The sequence below is a fragment of the Sapajus apella genome, unplaced genomic scaffold, assembly GCF_009761245.1.
Source record: "Sapajus apella isolate SASKATOON/1434 unplaced genomic scaffold, GSC_monkey_1.0 scaffold41, whole genome shotgun sequence".
Taxonomy (NCBI): Eukaryota; Metazoa; Chordata; class Mammalia; order Primates; family Cebidae; genus Sapajus; species Sapajus apella.
Window position 1 is genome coordinate 8,544,988 of NW_022436981.1, and position 5,898 is coordinate 8,550,885.

At 40.7% G+C, this 5,898-nt stretch overlaps 1 pseudogene; it reads right to left on the reverse strand.

Annotated features, from left to right (window-relative positions):
* Positions 1-4,030, reverse strand: part of LOC116565667 — a 12,815-nt pseudogene extending 8,785 nt beyond the window's left edge.
* Positions 4,031-5,898: the final 1,868 nt, after the last annotated feature.

Sequence of the window (5,898 nt, forward strand, 5' to 3'; positions counted from 1 at the left end):
TCAGTATGATATTGGCTGTTGGTTTGTCATAAATAGCTTTTACTATTTTGAGATACGTTCCATCGATACCTAGCTTATTGAGGGTTTTTAGCATAAAGGGCTGTTGAATTTTGTCAAAGGCCTTCTCTGCATCAATTGAGATAATCATGTGGTTTTTGTCTTTGGTTCTGTTTATGTGGTGAATTACGTTTATAGACTTGCGTATGTTGAACCAGCCTTGCATCCCCGGGATGAAGCCTACTTGATCATGGTGGATAAGCTTTTTGATGTGCTGTTGCAATCGGCTTGTCAGTATTTTATTGAAGATTTTTGCATCTATGTTCATCATGGATATTGGCCTGAAGTTTTCTTTTCTTGTTGAGTCTCTGCCAGGTTTTGGAATCAGGGTGATGTTGGTGTCATAAAATGATTTGGGAAGAATTCCCTCTTTTTGTATTGTTTGGAATAGTTTCAGAAGGAATTGTACCAGCTCCTCTTTGCACGTCTGGTAGAATTCAGCTGTGAACCCATCTGGACCTGTGCTTTTTTTGGGTGGTAAGCTCTTAACTGCTCCCTCAACTTCAGACCTTGTTATGGGTCTGTTCAGGGTTTCGGCTTCTTCCTGGTTTAGGCTTGGGAGGAGGCAAGTGTCCAGGAATTTATCCATTTCTTCCAGGTTTATTAGTTTCTGTGCATAGAGTTGTTTGTAATAATCTCTGATGATGGTTTGAATTTCTGTGGAATTTGTGGTGATATCCCCTTTATCGTTTTTTATTGCATCAATTTGGTTATTCTCTCTTTTCTTTTTTATTAATCTGGCTAGTGGTCTGACTATTTTGTTGATCTTTTCAAAAAACAAGCTCCTGGATTTATTGATTTTTTGAAGGGTTTTTTGTGTCTCTATCTCCTTCAGTTCTGCTCTGATCTTAGCTATTTCTTGTCTTCTGCTAGACTTTGAGTTTTTTTGATCTTGCTCCTCTAGCTCTTTCAGTTTTGACGATATGGTGTCAATTTTTGATCTCTCCTTGATTCTCATGTGGGCACTTATTGCTATATATTTTCCTCTAGAGACTGCTTTAAATGCGTCCCAGAGATTCTGGTATGTTGTGTCTTCATTCTCGTTGGTTTCGAAGAACATCTTTATTTCTGTCTTCATTTCATTGTTTATCCAGTCAACATTCAAGAGCAAGTTGTTCAGTTTCCATGAAGCTGTGTGGTTCTGGGTTAGTTTTTGAATTCTGAGTTCTAACTTGATTGCACTGTGGTCTGAGAGACTGTTTGTTACGATTTCTGTTCTTTTGCATTTGCTGAGGAGTGATTTACTCCCAATTATGTGGTCAATTTTAGAGTAGGTGTGACGTGGTGCTGAGAAGAATGTATATTCTGTGGATTTGGGGTGGAGAGTTCTGTAAATGTCTATTAGATTTGCTTGGTCCAGGTCTGAGTTCAAGTCTGGATATCCTTGTTAATTTTCTGTCTGGTTGATCTGTCTAATGTTGACAATGGGGTGTTAAAGTCTCCCACTATTATTGTGTGGGAGTCTAAGTCTCTTTGTAAGTCATTAAGAACTTGCCTTATGTATCTGGGTGCTCGTGTATTGGGTGCGTATATATTTAGGATCGTTAGCTCTTCTTGTTGCATTGATCCTTTTACCATTATGCAATGTCCCTCTTTGTCTCTTATGATCTTTGTTGCTTTAAAGTCTAACTTATCAGAGATGAGAATTGCAACTCCTGCTTTTTTTTCTCTCCATTTGCTTGGTAAATCTTCCTCCATCCCTTTATTTTGACCCTTTGTGTATCCTTGCATGTGAGATGGGTTTCCTGGATACAGCACACCGATGGGTTTTGTCGTTTTATCCAATTTGCCAGTCTGTGTCTTTTGATTGGGGCATTTAGTCCATTTACATTTAGGGTTAATATTGTTATGTGCGAATTTGATACTGCCATTTTGGTGCTAGCTGGGTGTTTTGCCCTTTAGTTGAGCTGGTACTTGTTGTTCCTTTATATGTGTAGAGCCTGTTTCAGGAGCTCTTGTAGAGCTGGCCTGGTGGTGACGAAATCTCTGAGTACTTGCATGTTCCCAAAGGATTTTATTTTTCCTTCACTTATGAAGCTTAGTTTGGCTGGATAGGAGATTCTGGGTTGAAAGTTCTTTTCTTTAAGGATGTTGAATATTGGCCCCCACTCTCTTCTGGCTTGTAGGGTTTCTGCTGAGAGATCTGCTGTGAGTCTGATGGGCTTCCCTTTATGGGTAACCCGACCTTTCTCTCTGGCTGCCCATAGTATTTTCTCCTAATTTCAACCCTGGTGAATCTGACGATTATGTGCCTTGGGGTTGCTCTTCTTGACGAATATCTTTGTGGTGTTCTCTATATTTCCTCGACTTGAATGTTTGCCTGCCTTGCTGGATTGGGGAAGTTTTCCTGGATAATATCCTGAAGAGTATTTTCCAGCTTGGATTCATTCTCTTCGTCGCATTCAGGTATGCCTATCGAACGTAGATTAGGTCTTTTCACATAGTCTCACATTTCTTGGAGACTTTGTTCATTCCTTTTTACCCTTTTTTCTCCAGTCTTGCCTTCTCTTTTTCTTTCATTGAGTTGATCTTTACCACTGATATCCTTTCTTCTGCTTGGTCAATTCGGCTGTTGAAACTTGTGTACGCTTCGTGAAGTTCTCGTGTTGTGTTTTTCAGCTCCATCAATTCCCTTATATTCCTCTCTAAGTTGTTTATTTTTGTTAGCATTTCATCAAATCTTTTTTCTAAGTTCTTAGTTTCTTTGCATTGGTTTAGAACATGTTCTTTTAGCTCACAGAAGTTTCTTATTACCCACCTTCTGAAGCCTGATTCTGTCAATTCACCACAGTCATTCTCCATCCAGCCTTGTTTCTTTGCTGGTGAGGAGTTGTGATCCCTTGTAGGAGGAGAGGCGTTCTGGTTTTGGGTGTTTTCATCCTTTTTGTGCTGGTTTCTTCCCATCTTTGTGTATTTATCCACCTGTCATTTTTGTAGTTGTTGACTTTCAAATTGGGTCTCTGAGTGGACTTTCAGTTTGTTGATGATGAAGTTATTTCTTTCTGTTTCTTAATTTTCCTTCTAATAGTCTGACCCCTCTGCTATAGGACTGTTTCAGTCCACTTCAGGCCCTGCTTGCCTGGGTATCACCTGCAGTGGCTGCAAAACAGTAAGGGTAGCTGCCAGTTTGTTCTTCTGCCATCTTTTTCCTAGAAGGATACCCGCCAGATGTCAGTCTGAGCTCTCCTTTATGAGGTGACTCTTTGGATATACTGGGGTCAGGGAGCTGCTTGAGGAGACAGTCTGTCTTGTATAGGAGCTCAAGTGCTTAGCTGTGAGCTCTGTTGTTTATTCAGAGCTGCTGGGCAGGTACATTTAAGTCTGCTGCAGTAGAACTCATAAACCCCCCCCACCCTTTTTTTTTCCCAGGTGCTCTGTACCAGGGAATTAGGGCTTTATTTATGAGCTTCTGTTGTGCTGCCACCTTTTTTCAGGGCTGCCCTGTCCAGGGAGGGGGCAGCTTAGTCACTGTCTGCCTGCAGAGGCTTTGCTGAGCTGCAGTGGGCTCCGCCCAGCTTCCATGTGAACTTCCCTGCAGTTCTGTTTATATGGGTGTAGTTAGAACTGCCTAGGCAATGGTGGCCCAACTCTGTAATAGCGGACTCTCTCTGTAATGGCAGGTTACCTCGGCAATTGCAGGCTGCCTCAGCAATGGCAAACTACCTCCATAGTGATGGACTGCCTTGGTAATGGTGGACACCCCTCCCACACAGAGCTGGACCATCCCGGGTTCAGCTGTACTTGCTGTGAAACTCTCAATCCAGAGCGTTTCTGATTGCTGTTTTTTAGTGGGGGTGGGGCCAGCCGAGTCTGATCACCTGGCTCCCTGCTTCAGAGCCTTTTTTTTTTTTTAAGTTGAACTGTTGACTGTCTCCCGTGTGTTCCAGTCACCTGTTGAACAGACACTGGGATCTGTGTGATTTCCCACATGGTACCCCACTATGCTGGCTGAAACAGCAGTGGTGAGATTCATGGCGCTTTTTTCCAGGGAATCTCCTGGCCTGGATCCCTGCTTCAGTCCCCTTTTAATCAGATGAATGGGCGACTCTGCCTTCCCGGAGCTCCAGTTGCCAGCTAAAACGGCGCCCGGACCCGTGTATTTTGTATGGAGAACCACCGTGCCAGGGTACCGGCAAAACAACCACGCTGGCAAAAACAGCCAAGCAGGTGAAAATAGCCATGCCGGCAAAAACAGCCGTGCCGGCGACTTGTGGGGCTCCTCTGCCTGGGAATCTCCTGGTCTGTGGGCAACAAATATCCATCTGGAAATGCGGCGTCCACTCACCCTCCACGCTTTCACTGGGAGTTGCAATCCTGAGCTGCTCCTAATCGGCTGTCTTGGATCCAGGGCTCCTTATTTCTAATTTTCATATTTTTGGTAGAAACATGCTTTCATCATGCTGACCAAGCTGGCCTCGAACTCCTGGCCCCAAGTGATCCACCTGCCTCAGCCTCTCAAAGTGCTGGGATTACAGGCGTGAGCCACCGTGCCTAGCTTGAGGCTTAGTTTAAGGTATCAAATACTTTATACTTTGTCTACAAGTCAAAATCTTTTATCTTCCTAGCAATTTTAAACCAATGCATATTTTATAAGATAGTTAATTGACAACACTTTGACTTATATATATTTGAACCATCAGTACGCTTGAAAATGGCCATTTTGGAGTTTATAAACTTCTAACATGTTATTTTTCTTAGAAGCAGTTTGTTCTAAGTGAATTAATTTATCTTTCGATGTTCAAAGTTTGGTTTCAAACTTGACACTTTGAATATAGAAAAGATTTTGTTTGATTTTGGGAATTTTCTCACCTCTCATATCTAATTTAAGAAACAGACAGCATTTTTTTTCCTTTCAGCTACCCACACTTACAAATTTCAAAATAAATGATGGTTGTGGGAAAGCCAACAGTCAGTAAACATATAAATAATGCATTAAAAAATATTTTGTCCCTTTTCCTGATCTTTAGAATGTTTGCTTCTGTATTTTGGATGAATATTTACTCTGTTTTAATTTATTTATTTAATAGGACTCATTTTACTGAAACAGAAACTCCATAGGATTTCTTAATTTGGAAACTGAGAAATAGATAACATTGTTAGCCACTTTCTACAGATGATTTCATTTTAGCTGTTGCAGGACAGTAGGCAATAATATATGGAATGAAGGAAGGAAGGAAGGAAGGGACGGAGGGAGGGTCTTCAGAATCCCATATAAGACATGATGAAACTTGATTATTTTTGGTTATATCTGATGTAAGTAATAAATGTATATTGTTTTAGAAATGGCAGATACTTTTGATAAACCTAGGTCTCCTCCAATTGTGTTCAAGCATTGCAGTAGAACTTTTATTGGAGAAAAGACACTGAGTACTTTCTTCTCCATTGCTTTTCCGGTGTTGCACTGGGCTTTGAAGAGGGAAAGTGTTTTCATACTGTTTTCAGCAAGAAGAGTTTTGGAGACCTATAAGGGAGGATAGTGTCTCTCCCTATAAATTTATCATCCTATTTTTAAGATTGAACAGCTAAAGTAAAAAACAGGAACAATTAAGCAAAAGATTATTTAGTCAAGTATAAGACTATTCCTGTTTATTTCTGTCACCTTGTGGTGTTGAATATGTCTTTTACTTCTAAGGCCTCTAAGTTTCTTAACTCTAATACAGGAATAATATTAAGTGTTTCTTTCTTTTTTTATTCTTTCTTTCTTTCTTTCTTTCTTTCTTTCTTTCTTTCTTTCTTTCTTTCTTTCTTTCTCTCTCTCTCTCTCTCTCTCTCCTTCCTTCCTTCCTTCCTTCCTTCCTTCCTTCCTTCCTTTCTTTTCTTTTCTTTTCTTTTCTTTTCTTT